General features: G+C 34.3%; 2 long non-coding RNA genes across 2 annotated transcripts; one reads left to right on the top strand and one right to left on the bottom strand.

The window, feature by feature from the left end:
• The first annotated feature begins 1246 nt into the window (after positions 1–1246).
• Positions 1247–27099, top strand: LOC136039887 (uncharacterized). The gene is made up of 3 exons (XR_010620577.1): positions 1247–1379; positions 21121–21212; positions 26618–27099. It is a non-coding gene; the product is annotated as an uncharacterized LOC136039887 (long non-coding RNA).
• LOC136039884 (uncharacterized) lies at positions 2296–27217 on the bottom strand. The gene is made up of 2 exons (XR_010620576.1): positions 27093–27217; positions 2296–4245 (listed from the first exon to the last, which is right to left on the bottom strand). It is a non-coding gene; the product is annotated as an uncharacterized LOC136039884 (long non-coding RNA).
• Between the last annotated feature and the right edge of the window lie 305 nt (positions 27218–27522).

Genomic DNA, 27522 nt, shown 5'->3' with positions numbered 1-27522 from the left:
AAAAGGAACATGGATAAGTATAAAATGCCAAGTGTAATTAGTCTGTTTAGAAAAGGTGTTTCAAGCAGTTTCGTAATTCCTAGAGTAAGTAGAGCAAGTAAAAAGTAATTATAATGTCTAGAGGACAAATCAAGGACCTAGACCATCAAACGTCTAAGTAATAAAAAAAGTCTAAGTAATGATAAACGAAAATAAAGAAACAGTCTGAATACTTGCGTCAGCGAAAATTACAACGAGTCAAACAAACCTGTGGTAACGTCATGACATCAAGAAGAGGTTCACATCTGCGGATAGAAGACAAGCGACAATGAGAATCCATATATAGAAGCCTGTCGAGTGTCGGGGCCCGGTAGCGAAGCTGCAGGGCTCTCGACATTATATATATTTGTGTGTGTGTGTGTTTACAATTTTCAATTAACGTTGGATCTTCAGTTAAGTCTGAAATTTCTTCTTTCAAATGTCCTCGAATTGATTTGCGTGTCCTTTTACTACGATTGAACTATGTACATAAAACAATGGTGTTCACCAAATAGTTTATTCTTCGTCGGTAGGTTCATTAAGTTGTATAATTCTAGTTTAAGTTTTCCAGCTATCATAACGATGGTATACCTTTTCCCTTCTTTTAGTTCTTAGTTTCTTCAAATTTTGGATTACAGATAGTTTTAATGGATAAATAGGCATTTTCCTATACTTTTTTTTTATCTAATATAATTCATAGCGTCAAGTGATGGCTGGTGCATATATCTAGGGCTACGTATATAATTTACTGTCAACGCATCCTGAAGGCGTATGTAGGAATCGCACCATCATTGCTTTTAGTGTGAATGAATATATATTAATATTTCAATTTCTATTTTTGCATAGCACTCAACCATAAACTGATTTAATAAATCTTTAAAGTGAAGTAAGCTAGATAATTTATTGTGCCTTCTTTGATAATGAGATAATAAGGAGATAAATTCATCAGTAAAGTTTCTGTCTGTAATATTTTGGAGCATAGAAATTGGATCCGTTTGAATATGGAAATAGACCAGATTCAATGGTAAGAGACAGCTCAGAAACTTTTTTCAACAGGTGGTAACTGGAGACTACATCGCAGAATCCTAATGTGGAGATGAAACGTCCTAATTAGGTTCTGACCTTTCACTATGTTTATCTTGTCCACGACTAAGCCAAAAACAAGAATTAAGAAGTTTATTGCGTTCTTGCTCTGAAGTACCAGTACCAGTTTTTTATGCAGTCAAGGTTTACAGCATGAAGTTTTATTGTATTTGAGTCACTGGCGAGATAGGAAGTAAAACAGTGACAGGAACTAAAAATAGTATAAGACTCAGTGGCTAAACTTGTATATTTTTTGGCAGTGTCACCTTTCCAGTCAGGTCATTTTATTTAGTTTACTATTGGGTTCTTGACACTGATATTGAACGCATTCCCTGTTCTGAACTAGTTTTTTGTTTAGTAGAACCTTCGCACTGCCCTATTAAAATTTGAAAGCAGTAGGCCTATTAGGAACTGCCCTATAGCGAGATTTAATCAACTATTAAAAACACTCTGATTAAGGCCTCGTTTTCCATTCTGTCACTATCTAGTTTAGAGATTACCCTTCTAATAATAAATTACGTTTCAGAGAAGAAGCGGTTAGTTTTCGCATGCGAGGCATTTGGCGCTGCTAAAAAATTATTTTAATTGTTACCAAAAAGCTTTTTTTAATAAGTTAAACACATTGTCTTCAATTTTCTTATTCTTTGCTACTTTTTTCCCGTGACATTATATTTATCCGTCCAGAAAGTAGAACTTACTCCCAGTGGAAAAGAGTTTTAACCTTCCACTGTTTGAGCCCACACCAGTCTTAATTTTTTGAATTTTGAGATTTTCCTAATCTATTCCGTTTACTCTTTGCCTACATGCTCAATCCTACTGGATAGTTCGTTCCCATCATCTTTGATAAAGTCTACCTACCGAAAGTTCTTACTTATATCTTCAGTGTAAAAGTAGGTCGTAGTAATCTTTCAAATCCTTTTGACAGTTGTAATCCTTTTGACAGTTGTAGTGTACTCAGGGGAAGATACAGAGTTAATGTTTGGGGGAGCACTGATAGAAATTTGGCTTCCCCATCGGTATTGTTCGCCTTTTCCGACCCTGTAATTAACGCAGTTTCTGACCTTCTGGGGGGAGTATGTCCCTAAAATACCTCTGGGGCCCATCCCTGAGTATATTATAATTGTTAACTGAAGAATGTAAGTGATATCTCCTATTGGATAAACCCTAGTGCCAGTACAGATTAAACTCTGGTAGTAAAATCAGCTATGTATTTAATGAAACTTTTAGCCTATAAAAACACGATACATCTCTTGATTATCATCATCTTTTCTCAATAGGAATTCGGCAGCCTTATGATTATGTGACATACATCGTACACTTGATATGAATAATAGTGGTGATTCGAGAACAAATTATTCACACAGACTATTAAAAACAGAAAAAACAAAAGTTTCAGTATCGAAAATACAACTGGAAGGTAGAATTAAAGATGCTTAGTGTTATCTATATAACTGCATATAAAAATATCTTGCATAGCCTATGAGATAAACCCAGACCACCCCCCTTTCTTCTAGATTATTAAGAAATGACCTCAAGTTGGACGGTCAGAAATTGAGCATCAGGAGTATTATGTACTCTTTCACCTCATAAAGAATTTTAGTTGTTTTTGTGTTACTGTTCAAATGTGTTTTAAATAGCTATAGTCAGGTGGGCACCGATGAAGAGAGTTTCTCCGTTTGTTGCTGCTAGTCCTCATTAAAAATAGCGAATTGAACACGTGTTCAATAACTTAGTGAAAGATTACTACCGTTTTAGGATATTATCTTTTTCCACTAACTACGTGGGAATTAGGGGAGCCATATGTAACTAAACAATTTTAGGTTAATTTTGATATTAAAGAGACACATGACTGACAAAAGAAAAAAATCACCAGTTAAGAAAACTTTTACCGAACAAAAAACACCTCAAACTGTATATAAAACATTAATCGATGCATAAAACCGCTTGATTTGAAAAATAACCATATAACGTAACCTCTCTGCTTAAATTGGTTAGTTAGCCATTATCACTTTCGTCGTTCTCTTTTAAACAATGATAGAGAATTATGTTTTATTAGCATAAGTAGCTTGGGACACTCCACTAAATAGCTCTCTTGGCTAAGTCTTCATAATAAGTGACCCTATATGTTGTTCAGAAGCTCTGTTTGTGGTAACTTTGTTGTCCTTATTGTATAGTGATAAATGATTTCGTTTCTTTTAAGTGTCGGGTGTCAATTTGTATATTTTCCTGAATTTTTGTCAACAACTTTGTATTAATCAACATCCATGTTTTTGCTTACCAGAAACAACCTGATATCAGTTGTTAGCAACAGAGGCAATTTTTTGAAAATGCCGTAAATAACATCTCCGTGACCTACACTGCTCACTATTTTTCTGCTTTACTTGTATCAGAGTATTGGACAAAAAGTTGGAAGACCATTTTGCAAGTTGATGCTAAAATAACCATGATGACTGCTGCAAGTACAACAGCTTTAATTATTTGAAACTCGTGAATTTTTTGCATTTCTCTTTTCCAATCGCCTTGCTCTTTTTCAACATGGCCTAAAGCTTCAGAACAATTTCCTTCAATCTCAAAGTCTACTGGTCCAAAATATTCGCTTAAATTTTCAAACTTAAAATGAGATCTCAGTAAACCTTCAATGGGGAGTTCACCATATATGTGGAAAAGCACATCTGCATAGTTGTAATTAATTGAGTCAATTAAATTGGAATAAGTAACATTACACTCTTCATATGAATTATTTCCATGGTTTTGTGCTATTGTGCTAAAGATGTCGAATGTCACGTCAGTGTTATTTTTAGCGTCTTCGGTGATGAAGAGACTACTATTAAAATTAGGTTCTGTAATGTTGTAAAATGATTCATTAAAGTTGGATTTCCACACATCAGAAAGCGATGTTGAAGAATTATTCCAGGTCTGGACAGAAACAATAGAACTATTCTCAGTACTGGCGTTAATCCAATCCTCTGTCTTTTCTGTCACCTGGTGACACTTCCCGGATGAAAAAGTATTAGAAATATGACACAAGATGATGAGAAAGGCTTGGGCTGTTGAGTTTAGATTTTGGAACTCGGAACTGACCAGAAAAGACTCTGTTGTAGGCTCTAAGTTTGGCATTTTTAAACTTAAGATTCACATGCCAAACTGCAAAGAAAAAAACGAGTTGATTAAAAATATACATAGGCTGCGGATGAGTTTGCGAAGCTCACAAACTTAACGCATATAAACTGTAAGTAGATATTTCATGTTTATTGCTACAAAAGCCTCTTCGGGTCATGGCAAAAAACACATAAAACTCGAGCACAAAATAATAATAATGATAACAATAATAACAAAAATAGTATTATTAACTCATAATCTCACTAATCTTAAGCTACATCTTAATATAAATTTTCATTATGTGCCGTGCCCACTCATAACAAATTTAATCAGCCTGTTAAAATGGTCAAAACTTCAACCTTCTAAAATTTTCTCAAGCCAATCAACCCCTCCCAAAAGCGTTGAAAACACCTCCTTTATATATCAGAATTAATTCTAAATACAAGATTATTTCTTGTAATCAATAGAAATTAATCCAGCTAGAATTTTAAATATTCTATGTTTAAACTGTTTTGTACCGTTCTTCAAAGAATTTAAACATGGAAACATGGAACCTTATTTTTGTTTTTTCATTTTAATTTGAGACCAGAAGCTTATCATTAATAACATACTAGTATATTATTCGAGCTAATAAAAGGAATTGTAAAGTGACTCGTTCATAATGATCAAAACTTTAAAATACGGGCTTTATGCTGATTCCAACTATGTAGCATTAGTTTGGTGGCAGTATTAATTTGTTACTATCTTGTTTAAGTCTTGAGAGTAGCTAAAAACAAAAGTGAATGGTTTTTTAATGCTGGATCTAGGGAAATTTTTAGCATACAGATTTAAGGTCGTTCAATCGCTCTTAATAGTCTAACTTATGGCTTGGTAAGAGGAATTTTCCTCTCTGAGCCTCTTAATTTAACAAATTTTAAATATTTGCCAGAAGATGCTGCCTTTTCTATGTTACGGGCATCTTTTATGCCACTTTTAAACTAAAAATTTCGTCTAGATTATTCCTCATTTTAATGGGATTCGATTTCTTAAATGATTAAATAAAAAAAAGTTTTTTCTACTGAAAGCAAGGAGCGATATTAGAACTTATAACGAACAGAAATTATTCCATATATGAAAGGGACTGTCCCCTCCTCAACGCCTCACTCTCTATGCTAAAGTTATTTATTGTTTTAAGAAATAGAGCTTTAAGAAAAAGTCAAACTTCAGCGTAAAGAGCGAGGCGTTGAGGAGGGGACAGCCCCTTTCATATATGGAATAATTTCCGTTCGTTATAAATTTTAATGTCGCTCCTTACTTTCAGTAGAAAAAACTTGTTTTTCTTATTAAATTTCTGATTTTTTTTTAAAATAATACCAGGAAATCTGACCCAGCCTCCATGGAGAAACCCCCTCACCATAGAAATGTCCTCTAGACAATTCAATCCCGGTGATAATTTACCCCGGACAATTAATCTTATTCACTCGGCGCGTAAAATTGAGACAGAAAAGAGAAAGCAAGACATAAAAAGAATTTTATATAAGAATTGTGGCAAATTCCCGCAGTGTATAATTTCCCCTGACAAGTTCACTCCTTGGAAACTTCCCTCCTCATGAAACATTTCCCTGTGGAAAAACCCCCAGCAGAAAATTTGTCCTTCCCCCACCCGAAAATGTATGCATGTATACCAATAAAAAATACTATGCGTAAACAATGGACAATTTTTATAACGTCCGAAAGTTCAATAACAAATGTTCAATAATAATAGTTCAATAACCTCCGAAAGTTCAATAATAAACGTCCGAAAGTTCATACAAGTACCATATTTCTTTGTGTCCTTGACTTCAGTTTCACCCCTCCCCCAAAATGCTTGTCTGACTCGTAAAACACAGATATTTAATTATTAACCCCTGGGGCTGCGGCGAGGGGGGGTATGTTATATTCAAAGGCATAGTTTTGGGCCTTTCAACTATGATGAACAAAATGGCTATCTAAAAATTTTGATCGGACGATTTTGAGAAAAAAAGTGGCGGGAGAGTTGGCCTAGTTCCCCTCCTATTTTTTCGGCACTTAAAATGGGCACTAGAGCTTTTAATTTTCGTTCGAATGAGCCCTCTTCGGATATTCAAGGACCACTGGGTTTGTTCGATCACTCCTGGGGAAAACAAACAAAACAAATAAAAACAAATAAACACGCACCAGTGATCTTTCTTCTGGCAAAAAATACAAAATTCCTCATTTTTGTAGATAGGAGCTTGAAACCTATACAGTAAGGTTTTCTGATACGCTAAATCTGAATGTGTGATTTTCATTAAAATCACTTGACTTTTAGGGGTGTTTTCCCTCTTTTCGAAAATCAGGAAAATTTTCTCAAACTTGTAACCTTTGATGGATAAGACTAAACTTAATGAAATTTACATATTTGAAATCAGCATAAAAATTCAATTCTTTTAATTTATCTATTGGTATCAAAATCCTTTTTTTTTCAGTTTTTTAGAGTTTCGGTTACTATTCAGCCGGGTCGCTCCTTACTTACATTTCGTTACCACGAACTGTAAGAACCGCATTTTTCTCAGATTTTTCTTTTGCTTGTTGTTACATTTATGAGGGAGTTATCCCCTCCTCAGTACCTCGCTCTTTACGTTAAAATGTTAGTGAATTTCTAAAAAGCTTATTATTTTAATTAAACGGTCGTTATGTGTCAGGAGTCATTCTTAAATAATTGAAACCAATCTCAAACATTAGCGTAAATATTGAGTTACTGAGAAGGGGGCACCCCCCCCCCCCCATATACGTAATAATTTCTGTTCGTTTTAAGTTTTAATGTTGTTCCTTACTTTCAGTTGGAAAAACTGTTTTTTTATTTATTTAATAACAACCACAAGCCGAAAACATACAGTATTTTTGGTTAATTATCACATATAAATCATAGCTAAGAAGATTCTTACGATAATATTAAATGCTAAGATTTGCCGAAAAATAAAACAAACAAATTAATGTTTATATAAAGAGTTTAACAGTAAAAAAGAGATTTTTACTGACAGGGGTGGGGAAGAAACTCCCTCATATACGTAATGTGAGGGACTTCGTCCCCTCGTCAATACCTCGCTCTTTAGGCTAAAGTTCGAATTGTGTTCCAATTCTTTATGAATACCCCCCCCCCCTGCATCCCAAAAGCCAACTAATTGGAATAAATAGATCTTTTGAAATTGTTAAAAAAAATACTTTAGCGTAAAGAGCTAGATATTGACGAGAGGGCGAGCCCCCTCATGTATTTAATAATTTCTGTTCGTTTTAAGTTTTAAAGTTGCTCCTTACTTTAAGTTGAAAAAACTTCTTTTTTCTTTAATTTAATGTATGATTTTTTTTAAAATAACGCTGGGAAATCCAGTGCCCTGTTCATGGAGATTCTCTTCCCCCATGAAAAATTCCTCCATGGAAAGACCCTCCCACGTAACCCTCTCCCCCCTCCACCCCACCAGAAAAATCCCCCTGAAAATGTCTGTAGACTTCCCAATAACCAATACTATATGAAAACAATGGGCAAAGTTCATAACTTGCAGCCCTTCCCCCGGGGACTGTGGGGGATTAAGTCGTCCTCAAAGACTTAGTTATTAGATTTTTCGACTATGTTGAGCAAAATAGCTTTCTTAAAAATTTTGATCCGGTGACTTTGGGAAAAAATGAGCGTGGGAGGGGGCCTAGTTGCCCTCCAATTTTTTGGTCAATTAAAGAGGACACTAGAATTCTGTTCATTAAATTTCTCATTTCTGTTCGAATGAGCCCTCTCGCAACATTTTAGCATAAGTGGGTTGATACGACCACCCCTGGGAAAAAAAACTAACAACAACAAAAGAGTAAACATTCACCTGTGATCTTCCTTCTGGCAAAAAAAATACAAAATCCCGCATTTTTGCAGATAGGAGCTTGAAACCTATTCAGTGGGGTTTTCTGATACGCTAAATCTGATGATGTGATTTTCAAGGGATGTTTTCCCCTTTTTCGAAATAAAGGCAAATTTTCTCAGGTTTGTAACTTTTGATGGGTAGAACTAAACTTGATGAAACTTATATGTTTAAAATTAGCATAAAAATCTGATTCGTTTGCTGTATCTATATGTATAAAAATACCGTTTTTTAGAGTTTTGTCACTATCGAGCCGGATCGCTCCTTACAGTTCTTTACCACGCAGTGTTTTATCATCCTATCCCGTCAATAATAAACTTTTTTAGTTTGTGTCGCCAAAGTGTTTAACATTAATTGGACGTACTTGTTGTAACTTAAAGAGCTTGTGTAAGAAATCAAACAGTTCGTGGTGACGAACTGTAGTAAGGAGCGACACGGCTCAATAGTAACCGAAACTCAAAAAATGGAATTTTAATGCCAACAGTTATATCAAAAGAATTGTATTTTGTATAATAATTCTAAATATATAAGTTCTATCGAGTTTAGTTTTACTCATCAAAAGTTACGAGCCTGAGAAAATTTGCCTAATTTTAGAAAAAAGGAGAAAACACCCCTTAGGCTAATTTCCATAGAATATTAACGAAAATCACACCATCAGATTCAGCGTATCCGAGAACTCTACTGTACAAGTTTCAAGATTCTATCCACAAAAATGTGGGATTTTGTATTTTTTTTTTTTCCCAGAAGACAGATCACGGAGGCGTTTTATTTGTTTGTTTGCTGTTTTTTCCCCAGGGGCGATCGTATAGACCTAGTGGCCCTAGAATGTCACAAGAGGGCTCATTCTTACGGAAATTACGGATTTTTTCCGTAAAGTCACTGGATTAAAATTTTGAGATAGCCATTTTATTCAGCATTGTCAAAAAACCTAATAACTATGTCTTTCATGACGACTTAATCCCCAACAGTTCCCGAGGGAGGGGCTGCAAGGTACAAACTTGGACCATTGTTTACATATAGTAATTGTTATTGGGACGTGTACAGACGTTTACAGGTATTTTTTTCACGTTAGAGGGAGTCGGGGGGAGAGGGCTACGTGGGAGGATCTTTCCGTGTAGGAATTTATCATGAAAGAAGAAAATTTCCATGAAGGGACTGCAAGATTTTTTGCATTATTAAAAAAAAAACAATGAGAAAATAAATAAAAAAAAGCTTTTTCAGCTGGAAGTAAGGAGCGGCACTAGGACCTAAAACGAACAGAAATTATTACGTATATAAGGGGGTTTGTCTCCTCCACAATACCTCAGTCTTTACGCTAAAGCATTTTTAGTAATTTCAACTATTTATTCCATGGCCCTTGTGATTCAGGGGTCGTTCTTAAAGAATTGGGACGAAATTCAAGCTTTAGCATAAAGAGCTAGGTATTGACGAGGGGGCGAATCCCCTCATATACGTAATAAAAAAATGCAAATATAGAAGGTCGTTACGTAAGTTAAGCATATTTATTACTAATAAAAATGTTCGTAAAAAATAAAAAACTCTAGTTGCCTTTTTAAGTAGCCAAAAATTGGAGGGCAGCTAGTCCTCCTTCCCCACCTCTTTTTTTATCAAAATCGGCCAATCATAACTATGAAAAAGCCATTTAGCCAAAAAAATGGATCAGCAAATTTCGTTTTAATTATTCATGTGCGGTGAATCAAAATTAAAACATGTATTAATTAAAAAACGTTAAAAAAAACAAGTTTTTTTTTAACTGCAAGTAAGGAGAGAGATTGAAACTTAAAACAAACAGAGATTATTCCGTATATGAAAGAGGTTGTCCCCTCCTCAACGCCTCGCTCTTTAAGCTGAAGTTTGACTCTTTCTCACAACTCTACTTTTTAAAACAATACAGATCTTTAGCAAAAAACTTGTTTTTTTATTTAATCTGAATAAAAAGCCGATGCCTGCTTTCCTGTAAGACTTAGAAAGACCATTTAACTTCTCCCGTTTTGTGCTGGAAAAGGAAGTATTCAGATTTAATGATACTTACAGCATTAGAAAGTATTTTTTCTTTATTCGATTGAACGGAGCAGAATTTTCTTTTTTGAAGTTCAGGAGAGGACAGTTCCTAGTAATAGTTCAGCATACCTGCGTGGAAATTATTAAAAATGAGCTCAAAGGACCTGTCATTTGAGTAATTTGATAGCTTTCGGAGTTCTTTGTTGTGCCATTCTTCTTGGTTGAAAAGCTTGCCAAAACAGGATGCATATTATTTAGGGTGTATGTACATTGAATAGACAGCGCTTCAAATTACAATTAGTAAGAAATTATAAATTGTTTTCTTATTTTTAAGCAATCTCTCGTTAGCTCTTCTAACTGTTGGCATATTTAAGATCCCTTATCCATTTTTACAAATTATGTTTTGGAAGTTCCCTGTGGTGCTGTCAAGAATCAGTAATGGGCCCTTTGTCTTTGAGACGGTCAGCCGAAGCTGAGACTCGCAAGATGAGTTTTTAAAATATCGAACCTCCTAAGTGCTTATTTATTTATTTTTACACTGACTTATTTCAGTTTTGAGAGCTTGGCTCAACAAGACTGAAAATTTTCAAAAGTGGATTTTTGCAGATACTTAATATAAATGTTTAAAATTGTTTAATATTAATTATTATTGCTTACTTTCGGCTTGGTAAAACTATTGTTTTCCTTTGAATGAAGAATTTCACGCTTGAATAAAATGCCAACGTCTGTCAAGCCCTTAGGCCAGATTACCGGATGTAAACCATCGCGTTAGTGTCAAATCTACATATTTGAAATATTTTCCAAAAACACTCCTTTTTCTGTGGAAAAGCCATCTTCCTATTTGTAGACGTAGGCTTCTAAACGCTTGAATAAAATACAAATGTCTGTCTAGCCCTTGAGCCAGATTGCAGGATCTAAACCATCGCGTTAGCGTCAAATCAAACAGGTAAAAAGTCAAAAAAAAAAATTAGTAAGCCGTAGAATGGAAGCTACTAAAACATATTTGTATACCATATTAAACAATCGGCAAATTTCTAGGTTAGCATTGACCCAAGGATGAGCTGCTACTAGTTCCGTTTTGTCGTACCTCTTAATCACCAATTCCAAAGAAAAAAATTAGAAAACTACATACAAATAAAACAATAACTGAACACAATCCAAAATATTATGGAAAATTGAATATTTATGAATACCTAAGAAGATACCTAAATACCTAATACCTAAGAATTACCTCCTTTGGTCCCTAGAAGTTGCAAATAATATTTTTATTATCATTAGTATCGGGGTTAGAGAAAAAATGAGAAAATAGTAGGAAATAATTCTCAATGAACAAAATAAAAACAGCGATCTCCTAGTTATTCTGGATAATAAGACTTAGAATGATAGTTATTCATATATTTCCGATTTTCATTGTTAAATAATAATTTATTGTCAATTTTGCAGACTGGGGTAAAATGTCCAGAAATTTTTTTAAATCCCATGGATAACTCATATCTAGCTAATAAATCCATTAACGACATACTAGCTCAGGGCTCCAGGTTTCATATGGAAATGTTTTCCATCGATGCCCTTCTTTTAGAGAAGTATATGGGGCAGATTAACATGATAGCCATACTTGATTATGGGCATAAAATCCCGTTAGTTCAATTTCTTGTGGAGAGCGTGAAGAAGCACAGTCGTTTTTATGCTTTCAGGAATACGCAAGGGCACTGTATCTGTTTTCTGTTTCTTTTATTTTTCAAAGTACCTGTTTCTGTTTTGTTCATATAGAAAACAGAAACAGAACAGAAACAGATGACTTGTTTTTTTTTTCCTGTTCCGTTCTGTTTTCATAATAGCTATTTTGTCCTGTCTCTTGACATAATAGCTATTTTGTCCTTTTTTTTCTACCTTTTTTTCTTCAGTTCCCGATTTTATTTTAGTACTAGGAGAATAAAATATTCGAGAATTTGAGAAATACAAAATAGTGCTTTAAATCGCAATTAGAAACTGTAAAGAAGCGTGGTTTTGTTCTTTTATTAATTTGCATAAATACAGTAGCGCAAATATATGAAAATATACAAACTGGTTAATATATAAAATTGTATTTTTCAATATCTTTGGGGCAAATAAGTAGTTTTCAATTTTACCAATGAAAATATGAAAAAACCCATTTTTCGATGAAAATACACTCAAAAAAGTTGTCTTTCAAAATTAAGAGGTGGCTAAAAAAATTCTAGGGGGACGTAGGCACCTCTGATCCTCCTCCCCAATTGACCCCTTTGTTAAGCCTAAAGTAAAATAGTAAAAGACATCCATGGTGTTTTCTTGGAACTCAACCAATTTAACCCGGGTGAGACTATGAGAAATACTCAAAACTTGTGTTCATGGAAGGTGACCTGGTATGGTCTTCTATTTGAGCTAATGGACATGGGTAATAAACAAGATAAAACTATATGATTGAATGTGTAAGACTCAAATGACAATTACTACATCTAACGTCATTCTGGTTCTATGCGTTTAACCCCTCCCCCTCCTCTCCCTGGAAAATACTCTCCCGTAAAATACCCCCGTGGATACTTTTCACCTTCATTCTAAAGCCTGAATCTTTACTAAACGTGACAAAATAAAATGGTATGTCACCAAAAATATATTTCGGTGCCTATTAAAAAAACAAATATACGAGTTGGGACCCTATAATGACAATATTGATGCAGTGAAACCTTTTACCTCAAATGCATGCACTATCAATTACTATCCCCCTCATTGGACCCCCATTAAAGCCCCAACCTGCACAACTTAACATCCACACAACTTACCGGTCCAAATTTTTAACGATTTCTACGTTGCAGAGAAGGCAAAATTTTCGGCTTTTGAAGTTTACAAAATTACGCCTCTGATTTTGACCCTCCTTGGGTGGATATTTATATATAATGGTGAAAAATGGCAGAAAAATTTGTTTTGCTGTGGCAAGATCCCTTATGTTACTTAGAAAGGCCAATAGGCGTAACGATCTTCTTTCAAATAAGCCCTCTCCTAGCATTCTACAACTACTGGTTCAAAAAAATCACCTCTGGGGAAGAAGAGAAGCAAAATAAGGAAACATATCAGTTTAAAATAGGCCAAAATAAACACATTGGTGCATTAGATGGAAAATACAGGGAAAATTAGGTTGGTGGCACAAATATGCAATAAAATGATTTTCCTTGACCAAAGGTTTTCGACCATAGGGATTCCAATGTTGCAACTTTTTATTTCGATCCAGCTCCATTTTTGAGAGGTTTCAGTCTATATTTCGGAATTTATATACATTTCTTTTTGTATTAAACCTCGCTATTAAAACACAGTTAACGTTCACGAACCAGCATCAAATGGCAATTTTCTTTCCACAGGACAGTTTTTTTGCGCACTTTTTAAGTTTGGTTACCGTCGGCCGTGGTTCACTCTTTACTAGATTGCAAGTTTCGCTACAACCATGATCAAAAACCTCAAGAGAAATATTGCTGAACCACTACCAAAATTGCCTTAGTCTGCAGTGGCCTTATTCTTTGTCCCAGATAAAATCCGTGTGGAAAGTTTTTAATGACTCAATGTGATTCTGACAAAGGAAAAGGTCTCTTTCTAAGTTCACGAAATCTTGAATATTTATGAAAATGAATCTCTGATGACCATCAGATAGAACCGGAGATGAGCTGGATCTTAGCGCTAGTTTAATATTTGAGAATGCCCGTTGTGACGTTGAGGAAAGTTTGCTAGAATTCCGGAAACAACATGAACTGTGTTTTTCAATTCCTAGGGCTACTGAGGGACCGTCCGCTGTAGGTGAGAATAAAACTTTCAAGAACTCGCCTAATAAATAGGAAACATAGAAGTCGGCTAAACAATGAATCTGTACGGGGTTCGCAGTATTCATAGTTTCCTATTATCTGGGTTAAGAAATTTATTTTTTGCTCGATTGAAAAAGAAAAAAAAGATTATCAATCTCTGCAAAACCGATAAATATTTTTTTCGGAAAAATTTTTGACTTTTTTTTAACTAAAACCCTTTTATTGTGGGTCGGTGTCTCAAATAAATACACTCTATAAAGATATATACAAGATTACAAGAAAATAATTACAGTTTCTATACTCTAGAAAGCAAAGCTCTCTTCTGCTGACTCCTGATTGTGAATTGTTCTTTAAAAATTGCATTTGGAAAAGTTTACCTAAAAGGTTAAATTTGAAATTATTGTCGAAAAAAAGTTTGCTATTAAACGAAAAATAGTAAAAAGTATTTTAATAAGTACTTTAAGTAGCTTAATTTGAAAACTGCTTTAGTAGATTTTTTCATGAGAATGGAAATTATTTTGAATTGTTCCGACTGATAGTCATTATAGGAAAACCAAAGACTAAAAGCAATGGGGGGGGCACCAGGTTTGAGGCTCCCTCCCCAAAATTGCAAAAAAATAAACATGCACATTTTGGTTTGGAAATTTAAAGGGGTTTTGGGTTCACTCCTGTCCCAATTCCCAAAAAGAACTGAGCTACTTCGTCCCCACATAAATCAAAAGGATGGTTACGCTCCTTTCCTGGCCATTTTTTATTTTAGAATTCCAGGTCATATTTATTACAAACGCATGCACTTTCATCTTTTACATACAAGGTACAAATTTGAAACATTCTGAACATGGAAGACAAAAAATGAAGCATGTTTAAAAAGATATAATTGTCAAGCAAGGTTTTTATCTATTGATTTTGTAGTATTTTTGCACAGTAAATTGGAAAATGTTTAACTATTTCAAAATAATATTGTTCCTCGTTGACTTATGAATTATCGCTTCCATTCAAAATACACATTCTCTAACCTTCCCTATTCATTTTAAACTGCTGGAACTAGCTTAATCTGTGCGTTGTGTTTATAAAAATCTTGCTTGAGCGTATTTATTAATTGCAGAAAATGAAATAGATTATAAATAGAAAGCCTATTCCTTAGCTTGACAATATTTCAAATGGGAAACGCAAATGAAGCTATGGTTTCTTTTCAAATTTATTTCTTGTCACCAGGGTTAGCTCACGGAAGAAATAACATGAAGAGAGCACATGATTAACTGATGCTTCTAAAACTTTTAGCATGGATATTTTAAAAGGAAGGATTCTCCAAGTTCTGATTTAACCTGCTTAGTCCTATTGTTCTGCTACTAATTATTTCTACGCTGAATAAAAGCGTAAGAGATTCTAAGAAAGAGAAGTGTCTTGGTGATAATGGTGAGAAGTCGGTGGTGAAAATAGTGGAGCCAGGATAAAATCCTAATTCAGCATAAAGATTCACATATTTTGCTGGCTAAATCATAACAAAATGAGTACTAAATCATAAAAAAATGAAAATAAAAATAAAAAACCAGTGTCTCTAGCCTGGGGAGAGGTCTATAGACTCTGGAATTTTTCTAATAACTAGGCTATATGACTGAAACAGAATTCCCCTGCATCTGAGGTGCACAATAGCGTACTATTGAAGCCTGAAAGCATAGTAAAAGGAAAAAAAATTGTTGTTGATGGATTTTGATTTTACTGTTAGTTTATTGTTTACATTGCGTTTTAAGAATTCAAAATAAGTACAAACAACTGCAGTTTTAAAATGCTCCTTACAATCCTTTACCTATTATTCGGTAAAAGTAATGGTGTTTCGAGCAAAACTATTCCCTTTGAAAAAAGTGTATAATCAAGAATTTAAACCATATGGTATGCTATTTAAACCATATAAGTGAAAAAAAACTTTTTGTATTATAGTTTTTTAGAATGCAGGAAAAAAGAATAAAATAAAAAGGGAGATGCTCTAGCAATTGGAAGTACCCATATAGAGTTACCTAATCTTATGTTATCTATGCTATCCAGTGCAGTTACCCATGTTGGGACATCAATTCAAACATTGACGATGGAAATAACGTTTTTTGGCTCCATCTCATCCAAGGAATGCACAAGCCCTATACTACACCGTCAAAAGCATCACCGGGCAAATCCCTTGAATATTTTTTTTTGTCAAAAAGTCAAATAAAAAAAATTCAAATCAGACCACCCCCTGCCTCCGATCTTCTGCAATGTAGAAGTTTAGGGTCGAAAGTTGATATCGTCATTTGGTTAATAATGTCAAGTTGACCACTATGCGGATCATTTTGATCAAAGTCACCCAAAAGCTAAAGAGTAGGAAGATTGCCAAACAGCGATACACAATACTGAGGCGATACAAAGACACCAAAGATAGACACTTATTGTAGAGGGTTGTTGACTTTAACCTACTGACCAAAATTTTCTACTCAAGTCTTAACATCCCGTATTTTTTTAAAGGTAAGGCACTCTTGATTAAGGCAAACGCCCCAAGTAAATACATCGAATTTGGTACATCAAAGAAAAACTTCTCAAAGAAGCCATTATTTTGTACGGCAAGTTCGAAATCCATCGTGAAATTTAGCTGCATAATATTGTTTATTGTAAGATTGGAACAGAAAGGTACAACCCGTTTGCCTCGTCTGAAGTGGACTTGAAGAGTGTTTTAACTTCTGCATCCCCAAATATATTACCATCTTATTCAATTTCTAATAAATCATGCTAATATTTTCGAGTTGAATTCTATGGTTTTAGTGAGGGCTAAGGTAACCTATGGATATCTTTGAATTTCCCAACGGGTCATGCATGAAAGTTATCCGATAATATTAAAGAGGGAAATGTGAGCGTCTCCAAAATGCACTTTGGACATTACTAAAAATATATAACCTTAAAAGAGACTATGTTTTCTTTTTACAAAATATTTTTAGTAACTACCTAACTTAACACCTAAACTTATGAAAAATGTTTGACAAATGTTTAAGATTTAGTAAGCAATGGATTTTGATGATGAGCTTATTGTAAAAGAAAATATTATAGGTTTTGAATTTTGGCTTTATAAAAAATTGATACGCAACAGTCTTTATGTGAGTGGGGGAGTGTGCATGAAATATAAAAAAAAATATGGCTCTTTAATCTCTTATCCTTTTTAATTCCTAAGAATATTTGTCTACTATAACTTCATTATCGGTGCCGGTATTCTAAAAAATATATTTCTATGTAACGTAAAGGCTATATTCTCATGCCTACTAGCACAAAGGTGGAGAGATGGTGGGGAAGGGGTAATCAACGCCACTTGAGTTGGAGGAGGGTAGAGAGGCGGGCAAGTGCTACCAGGAGCTTTTTTACCTAAATTTAAATAAGAATATATCGTTTTTCCTATTTGTAAACGATATTTGATCGACTTCTTATTTCCTAAGGGCATTGTCCCTTTCCTACTTGCGTCTTAGAGAATATTCCCGTAAAAAGATTGTTCGAAGGATTCCCTCTGAAAATCGTGAAATGATGAACCTATACTTAATTTTTAATAGTTCAGATCCTCTCCACCTCCTGATAAGTATCTGTTTGGGTGTGTTTTTTTTTAGGAATGATGATCGTTCTCCAAAGGTTGTTTCACGAATGTTAAACTTGAATTTAAAATATGGGCATTGATGAGGGTAGTAGTAACCCTCCTCCATATTTAAGAAGGCCGTGGATCGAACAGTTTGTAGTAACAAACTACAAGTAAGGAGCGACAATTGCCATTTGAAACCGAAATTCTAAAAAATAGCGTTTTGATAATAATATTGATTAAAGAATACAAGTTTTTTCAACGAAAGTAAAGAGCAACGTTAAAACTTAAAACAAACAAAATTATTACGAAAATGAGGGGAATGCCCCCTCCTCAATACCTCGCTCTTTACCCTAAAGTTTTTTTGGAACTTTTTAAAAAAGCTTATTATTCTAATTTTTATTCTTAAATGATTAGAACAAAAATTCAAACTTGAGCGGAAAGAGCAAGGTTTTATGGAGGGACAACCCCCCTCATATACGCAATAATTTCTATTTGTTTTAAGTTTTAATGTTACTCATTACTTTCAGTTGAAAAAACTTGCTTTTTTATTTAATTTCTGATTAATTTTTAATAATGCCAGGGAATCCAGCCCCCTCCCCCTCCGTGAAAAATTCTCATCCCTCACAAAAAAATCCCCCTTTCCCCGAAAAATACCTGTATAATTCCCAATAACCAATACTAATGCAAACAATGGGCAAAGCTCATTGCTTGTAGCCCTTACCCGGGGACTGTCGGGGATCAAGTCATCTTCAAAAACACAGTTACTAGATCTTTCGGATATGCTGAACAAAATGGCAATCAATCTCAAAAGATTTAGGTTATTTTTGGGAAAAGGGTCATGAGGGGCTAGCTGCCCACCAATATTTCCGGTTGCTTAAAAGGGCACTATATATTTTTATTTCCAGTCATATGGGCTTTCTCCTAATCCTCTAGGGTCACTGGTTTGTACGATCACCTCTGGGGAAAACAAACAACAACAACAAAAAATAAATAAATAAGCACGTATCCGTGAAATTGTGGTAAAAATTGAAAAATTCCACATTTTTATATATAGGAGCTTGAAACCTCTACAGTAGGGTTCTCTGAACTGCTGAATCTTATGTGTGATTTAATTAATATAACTTGATTTTCGTGGGGTGTTTCTCCCGTTTTTCGAAAACTGGAAAAAGTTTCACATCTCGTAACTTTTGATGGGTAACATTAAACTTGATGAATTTTATGTATCTTGAATAAGCATCAAAATTTGATTCTTTTGAACTATCTATTATTACTAAGAACCTGTTTCTTAGATTTTCGGTTACTATTAAGCAAAATTGCTCCTTGCTTACAATATAAGTACTACCAATATCTGTTTGATGCGCAACAACAAAATATATTATTCATACTGATTCTTAATGTATAAAGTATGTCGATTTTGAAGTTGTTCTTATATGTAATAATAAATGAAAATTTCCATAATTTTAGCTATGCATAAGAAACTCCCCCGAAAAAAGAAAAAGAATCCGCTATTTAGAGCTTCTGTTTAGTACTTTTATTTTCTGGGGAGCGGATGGCATAGGGTCATGGACAATATCTTGCGTATTTGAAAACACGGAAAAGGGTATTTTAATTTATTTGTGGTCAATTCAATTGACAAACAATCAATAGATAAACGGCATAAGCTTGAAAAATGGTAAGATAGTACCTCCTTTGGGTCTCTTTGAAACCCGAAATAAAATTTGTTCTTTGAAATACTCGACTCTGAACATCAACTACATAATTTTTGCCTGCGATTTTTGCCCCAATAGTTATCAGGTTTGTGGTTTAAAAAAGGAAAACTATCAATTCCAGAAAACTATGAAACCACTATATTTTTCGGTAGTGCTTTTCTTGTCATTTTGATCTCTGTGGTTAGTTTTTGGTTTATAATCACAGGTACTTTCGGATATATTTATGTAATAAGGTGAAACATGAATAAAATGATGTGAATGGAGAAGTATCCTGCTTATTTATTGTTAACACTAATCTATGCTTTTTTGTCAACAAACTCATTTGTGTCAATTCACAAAAATATAGGGGGGATGTATTTTTCAGAATCTTGGAGGGGAATATATGTAAGTTTTTTTTCCATTTTTGCAATGAAAATACCCCCAAAAATCTATTTTCCTAATTCTAGAGGGATGAAAGATTGGGGGGGGGGGGCAAATGCACCCTTCTTTCCCGTACAATTGAAACCACTGAATATTCTGCGCAATTTATACTTGGAAAAGTCCCAAGTAGTTGTAACTAGGCCACATTTCAAGTCCCCACCGCAAATACACAATTTGTAAGTGTATCCTTTCTCGTTTGTTTTCTTATATTACAGTCAAATCTTACTTATCGTCCCAACGTGATTTCTCTACGTATCTATTTCCTCGCTCAAGGGTACCCATCAAATTTTTGTGGGGGTCAGCCATCAAAGTTTTTCCAGGAAAAGGTACCGAATGTCTAAAAATATTCTTTTTAGAAATGCATCATATATTTTACAAATAATGCAAGTTTTACTTTCGTATATTTCTTTTCTTCTAAGAGAAGGACTGATTCCCCTCTATCTTCCCCTCTGAATGACCTAGCGCTAACATTAACAACAACAACTCACTGCTCGTTTTTCGATATCTGTCAGAGCAAAGTATTAGATAAAGAAGGGACTTCAGGCCTTGGGGGTTTCTGCTTCAAATGAGCTAACTTTGTATTGTTCCTAACAGTAGAATGCTCGATTTGTGCATGCCATCAGTTGCACATCTTTGTTCAAGCTGTACTGGTGAATTTGACAAATTTATCTGACTTGGAACCAGAACTATTTTAGTAACGTCCATCGAGACACCGATAAATATTTCTATTTATTTCTTTTCATTTGATCGATCGTAATACAAAAGGACACGGAATCTTACGGTTTATCCTTTTTATCGGAATCTTACAGTTTATGCTGAAATAATAGCGTTCATGAACGAAAAAACACGGAACTTAAAAACATGGTAAGGAAGAAAAGAAAAATAAAAAATCTTGATTGCTTTGCAGTAAGCTAATTACTGCTTAAGATTGCTGCAGTAAGCTTGCGCTTTTCGTTACTGCTAAAAACAAATCTTAGTATTTCCCAGTGTCAGTCATTGTTTTTTTAATCCTATTTTTTACTCAAACAAGAAGTGGTCGCAACCTTATTTTAGAAACAGACAACATGTTCTATTCTTTTATATTGAAAATTTCCGTCCCGCCCCTCCAAAGCCAAAAATTACGTCAGAACTAGAATCTAGCTTGTTGGATTTGCTAGGACAGTGGTCGGCAGCCTGCAGCCCGAGTGTCGCATACGGCTCTTGAGAAACTCTTTGTCATTCCGATTATGCATGTTCCGTAATCAAATGAGGATCAAAAAAGAGCGAACACTTTCGGCTCTTTCGAACCTTTCCGCTCTTTTCGGCTCTTTCCGAATACGTTCGGATTCGGTAACGAATCGGGCAAGTCTGACAACATGAATAATTGGAAATGAGAGGTACTCTACACATTTCACATTCACATTTTCACCCCGGTGTATTTTTAAGTGCTGTTATTGGATTATTCCAAAGAAAATTTCGTGTACGATCCGTGAGCCACAATGCTACTTTACTCTGGCCTTACGAGATAATTTTTACTTTAGGTTATCAGAGAGAAAAAATGACAGAAAATTGCTCGAGGATGAAGTTCGATGAGTAGATTTGAACTGTCAGGCGTATTGGTTTTATGTGTGCGGTAAGACACTTTATTTGTCATTAATCAGACGTTACGGTTGAATAACAAAAGTTTAGTGGAATAATGAAACAACATTAAGTTGTATACACGTGGAATTGTGTTTAATGTTTGGAGGTTTGTTTCCCAAAGGGCTGTGAGCTGTTGAACAAAGATGTTAGTGATCTTCGTAAACTTAGAAAATTTTGCTTTAACTTGTTAATGGTTCGATTAAATAATTGACAATCGATATTTTTAGATGAAAATTACCGTTACAATGTGATAAACACGCAAGTTTATAATTAATAATGCTTTATACCGAAACAAATATCCTTCGGTGGATCTTTTCAACATCGTAAAATGGTTATTCGGCTCTTTAAATCAAAAGGCTGGTGATCACTTTTGTAGGGTACCGGACTTAGCGGGCTGCTATCCCGACTTTGGATGCATTTGAGTGCCGAAATTAGCAAACCGTTTCCCTGATTTTTGATCCCGAAGAGCCCTGACTCGAGTTCTGAAGACTCTTTTTTAGTGACAGCCACATTAAAGCATAGAATTGCTACTCACAAGTTCCAGTCTCGTGGATATGGAGGGTAAAGCTTATGACAAATTGATTACACTTTCGCTAGTAGGTTTTTACCCATTTAAAAGCCAACTTGCAAAGTCATATCCTTGTTAGGTTTGTACAGTATTATCCAGTTTTAGATATTTTCTTTCCATCTGTTCAGTCAGATTATTTATTGATAAACACGGAACTCGCTCAGAAAATCACTTCTATCTCATTTTTCAAGATGGGTTCTCAAAACCTCTCGGTCTTGTTAAACCATGAAAAATCGATTGGTTGTCTTAGGATCTGTATTCCCTGGCATTTGACTCTCTTTGGGTAAAAAATTGATGTTTTGTAGCACAAAATGGCAGAAAAATTTTGGATTGACCAAGAGTAATGCCAGTTGATGATGTTCCCTTTCGCTTGGATTAACACCAAACTAACTAATGAGTAATTCTGATGCACAGTATAAGTATGTACGTTGCTTCTACTGTGTTATGATAAGATAGTGATTCGTTTGTTGGAGAGTTTCATCGATGACGATTATGATCGTGAGAAGCGTATCGCGCTCATTCAGGCAGGGCCAGGACCCTTAAGAAAGGCTCAAAATGGACGACAGTTATCTGTCTTTCGAATTTATTCATTGTTTTTGTTGTGTTTGAAACATCTTACTACAAATCAACTTTCGTATAATAGCCTCTTTTTACAAATAGGGATATTATTGATTGTTAGTGATGGTTTAGCTCATAGAGAACTTTAAAATATCAGTTTAACTCGAAAGCGTAGCCAAGGTGCTCCGCTTTGGAGTGGAATTGATAAGTTAAACGAAAACTTACCAAGTTTGAAGTTTGAATGTGATGCTACTCCAAAAACGGAGCACCAGCGTCGCTGAGATTTCAACTGCCCTCCCAATTTCCCTTCCCGTTGAACTCTCAGCACTTCACCATGAGCTTAACCATCACATACTACAATGACTTTAAAAAACTGGTATTTCGTCCCATAGTAATATAATTAATAATGACGATGAAAGTTTGTTTTTTATATCAATGTGTTGTTAAAAACAATGAATCAGTGCAACCACAAATCATTGGTTATATTTCAGCCTTCCTTGTGTTCGGTGATGCATCTAGCTACTTATATTAGAAAGACATTATATCAAAATAGAGACGGCGCAATTTTTCTTACATACTGTAAGCCTCATATTGCTGGGTCTAAGTCGCCTTTTTCTAGATGGATCTAAGAAGTTTCATTTCTTGCAGTTATAGATCTCAGTGTTTAAAGCAAGGGTTTAAAGCAAGTGTTAAATCAAGGTTCTATCAAAAACTAATAGAAAGTGGACCACAGTTATCTGTCTTTCGAAATTATTCATTTTTTATTGTGTTTGAAACATCTTACTACAAATCAATTTTCATACAATAGCCTCTTTTTACAAATTGAGATATTATTGATTGTTAATGATGGTTTAGCTCATGATGAACTTTGAAATCTCAGTATAACCCGAAAGCGTAGCTAAGGTGCTCCGCTTTGGAGTAGAATTTATAAATTAAACGAAAAATTACCAAGTTTGAAGCTTGATTGTAATGCTACCCCAAAAACGGAGCACCAGCGTAGCTGAGATTTCAACTGCCCTCCCAAATTCCCTTCCCGTTGAACTCTCAGCACTTCACCATGAACTTAACCATCACATACTAAAATGACTTTAAAATACTGGTATTGTTCTTGGTCAATCCAAATGATCGTGGAGGTCTATCTCAGTTGAACTCTGAGCTACGCAGGTGCTCCTTTCTTCGAGTAAAATTACAATCACACTTCAAACTTGGTAAGTTTTCGTTTAATTTATCAATTTGAGAGCTAATCACTACGGAGTGTCTTTAAATTTTTCTTGATAATACTAAAATAGAATGAAATCTTTTACATAATTTGTTTTGGAATCCATTATAATAATAATTTCGGTTAGTTTGAAGTTTCAAGTTATTAACAATATATCAGATAAAGGAAAAGGAAAAAAGTCTTTTTCTTAACTAAAATCTAATAAAGAACAAGCCACATTATCAATATCGGATATAATGCCATGAAATGCACTTTTAGAAAAAAGAGTGTATCTTATTTTATTGCTTTTGTTTTTAACTCTTAAAAACTTTCAGTCTCCAATGAAGCGAGTCCTCTTTTTAGTTATTTGCTGCTATCTTCGTTCCTATGTTACTTCCTGTGTTTTGTCATGTGTTGGTTTCTCTGTTCCTTCTTGTTTTCATTTTAATATCTTTCCCTGTGTTCGCTCTTGTGTTTATTCCCCTAATCCTAACAGTGTTTTTGACTCTGGTCGTTCCTGTTTTTCATTGTCCCCGTGTTATTTTGTTACAATGTTTGCTTTAGTGTCCTTTCCTCTGTTCTTGCCTGTCTTTGTTGCTGTATTCCTTCGCTCCTTTGTTTCTGTATCTTTTTCTGCTTTGCTACTGCGTTCATTCTTTGTCTCTATCCTTTTTGCTTCGGTTCATTCTCATGCTCTCATGTTTATTTTTCTGTTTGTTCATATGTTTGAACCTGATTTCATTTCTTTTCCTTTAGTTTCAATAAGCTTTGACAGTGGTATGAAGGAAATAATATTTTATTGTCATGAAAAGTACAGTTGATTTGTCAGGTGCCTCATTTTATTAATATATTTGCTGACATAACTCCAAACCCTGTAAAGACCGAACCACTATTTTTACTATGAACTTAGCGTGACATAATGACATCATATAGATAATAATGTATAAAAGGGACCAAAATAATACAGTATTTTAAATAACAAATCCGCCTCTTTCTATTGAGATTACCACTAGTCGTAAAAATTGATTCGATATTTTTTTTTAATCCAGGAAAAAATGATAAATGGGTATAAATTTAACCGAAAAATGATTATTATACTCATCAATATTTAATTATACACACAGAAAAATAGCTTCAACTTCGTCTATCGGTGTACTGGGTCCGAAGCTTCAATATTGGGAATATTTGACAAATTATGGCGAGCTTTCTTGGTATTTGCAGTTTTTTGAGAAGCAAAACTGAAAATATTTCTCAGGATCCCTCCTCCTGCACTTCAGTCAACACAAAATCATACAGAGATTTTGAGTCCTAACAACAAGTGAATAAATTCTTCTAGAGTTTTACCATTATTGGTTTACATTATTTTTTAGAACACTACTTTGGATATCGCTTTTTGGCAAGTTACAGGAACCTTTGATGGTCTTTACATTTTAATGAGAATAAAAATTAAAAACACTTCTTAGAATCTCCTTCCTCCGGCACTGTGCCCTTCAAAATCTAAAAGCTACAGTTTAATGATCTTTATTAAGGACAAGGGAAACTTTGAGCTAGTAGATTGTATGCTTGAAAAAAGGAACATGATAATAGTTTTGCCATTTTTCAAAAAAAGGAAGAAGACAGATAAAATTTAGGTTAGTTATATTAGTACTCGCAAAAACTACATTAGGTAACATATTACCATCAGACAATAAAATAAATTGATAAAGATTACAACATATCAAATTGGATACATTTGTGGTCACATGTTATATTTCAGGATCTGTCGTTTTCTTGAAATTTCTTGAATTTCTTTTTTTATACTTAACTCTTTTTTTCAACATTTAGGCTAGGAAGTCCAGGCTTTTGACCATCCTGTATCAAAAACATTCGTGTGATTTTGATGGACAATTTGCAGAATTTAAGGCTTCTGCTCCTGGCCTATGTAGGCTAGGTTATCGGCAGAGGAAAAATCTGTTGGATCTTTTGAATAAACTTGGGTTATGAAAATTTTTTGACCCGATGCTATCGGGGGCATAAGGGGGGTGCACACCTAAGCATAAGGTGCTTTTTGGCTTGGGGAGTAACAGGCCTAATGTGTGCATCCACTCACATATACTTAAATTCCTTTTAAATAGAATTCTATTCTTAACCAAGTGTGACAGGCCAACTTTTTTATTTACTAAATATATTTATGGTGAGTAGGTCAATTGTATAATACCTATGCTTATGGGGCTTCGTGAGGCAAGTCATGTCCCCATCCTCATTTCTGAAGACATCTTTTTATAACTTTCAATCACATAATATGATATATTTATTTGCACTACAATCGTTTACGGGCAACGGTTAATACAAAATCAAATATAACTCTATGCGAATCATAAGCAAATACAAACCCTTAAATCAAGATTCAACTATAAATAAATTGCAGGAAATGATCCCTATGCATCATAATTGTACCCAAAAACTTACCCAACTTCTTAATCCCCATCAAACATCTATCACTTAATATTACATCCATCCATTCTTCCCTTATATTCCACCCCGGAAAAATTTCCTCCCTCAGACAATTTAATTCTTCACAAAATCCCTCCGAAAAAGAATTACTGTTATTTATTGAAGGCTGATGCTTCGCTAATCCCTGTTCGCTAAATATGATGCCTGAACAATTATTTTACTGTTTTCGTTTTTATTTTATTAAAATACATTTAAAACTGAACCTGAAACAGACCTGTAGCTTACCAATAACAATCACCTTTTACAAAAATCCATATTGTTGTTTTTGTCATTGCTGAAAATACAAAATTAAAATTATTTATTTTTGTCATTATAAACAAATAGTTAAGGTTAAGGTTAAATAAATAGTTAACAAATTATAAGGTAGTATAAAAGTACTACCTTTTCTTCTGGTTTATTAGTTAAGTTGTACGTTAAGTCAAACGAAAAATGAAACCAAAAATTAAGAGTAAGACTGACTATTTTATGTAAAGTAAATTTTTTTGCAAATAGCGAAAAAATATATCAACTAACACAAATTCAGTTTTTTCTCTGTATTTTCCTTCAGATTCACAAACTCAGCTCATAGCAGTCTTTTTAGGGAAAAGCTGGGGTAGAACACCTTAGCAGATTTGAGCAGTTTAACAGCCGCAAGTTTCCTTTTCGTTTGACCATGGATTTCCAGATATTTTGAGAGCTTTCCAAAACACCATGGACAGGATTTTTAAATCTGGGACTTGTATGCTGGTGCCTTTCTGAGTAAATTTTCTGTACTTTTCTTTGACCTTTCTTTTTTCCTGAACACGTCCTTCTAGATCAAATTTTTCAAATAATGAACGTTTATTTTTCAGCGTGTTCAGTACGTTTCCCTATTCCTTCGTTAATAGTTTAAAAAAAGGTAGTAACCGGTCCTAAGCCATTTCAAAGCCAATAAGTTTGAAGTTGAGTACAACAGCTAAGTTGAATTCAAATGATAAGTGTCATCCATGAAACAAATTTGAGCTTAGACACATTTTTTGTCCCTCAGCACTGATATACTTATAACTCGTTACAACTTTGACCAAAGTACCTCTTACCTTACTTCAGCCTTTCCAATATTTATCGCTCATGTGGCCTGTCTAAACACTAGGACATTACTAACAGATTATTACCGCACCTGCAAGATCTGTTTCGGGAATAATTGCGTGGAAAATGCTCGGGAAATGCCGTGTCGAACTTTATTTCCAGCGATTCGGAACAGGAGAAGCGACGACCTCGTTGTTAAAATAATAAACTTTGTAATGCCTTTCCTAAATGTTATTTTTCAAAATCACCTGTGATGGTCATTACAGACCACCTGCAAGTAATTAAACAAACAAATGAGTGATAATATTTTAAACAACGGCATGCGTTATTTTTTTTATAGACGGAATTAATGAGCTATTTTTTGCAATATGACTATAAAAGCGCAACAAGGGACCAGATTGATCTAAAAAAAAAAAAAAAAAAAAAAAAAAAAAAAAAAAA

This window comes from Artemia franciscana, chromosome 2 (genome assembly GCF_032884065.1).
Source record: "Artemia franciscana chromosome 2, ASM3288406v1, whole genome shotgun sequence".
NCBI lineage: Eukaryota > Metazoa > Arthropoda > Branchiopoda > Anostraca > Artemiidae > Artemia > Artemia franciscana.
This window is presented reverse-complemented; position numbering and strand designations above follow the sequence as displayed.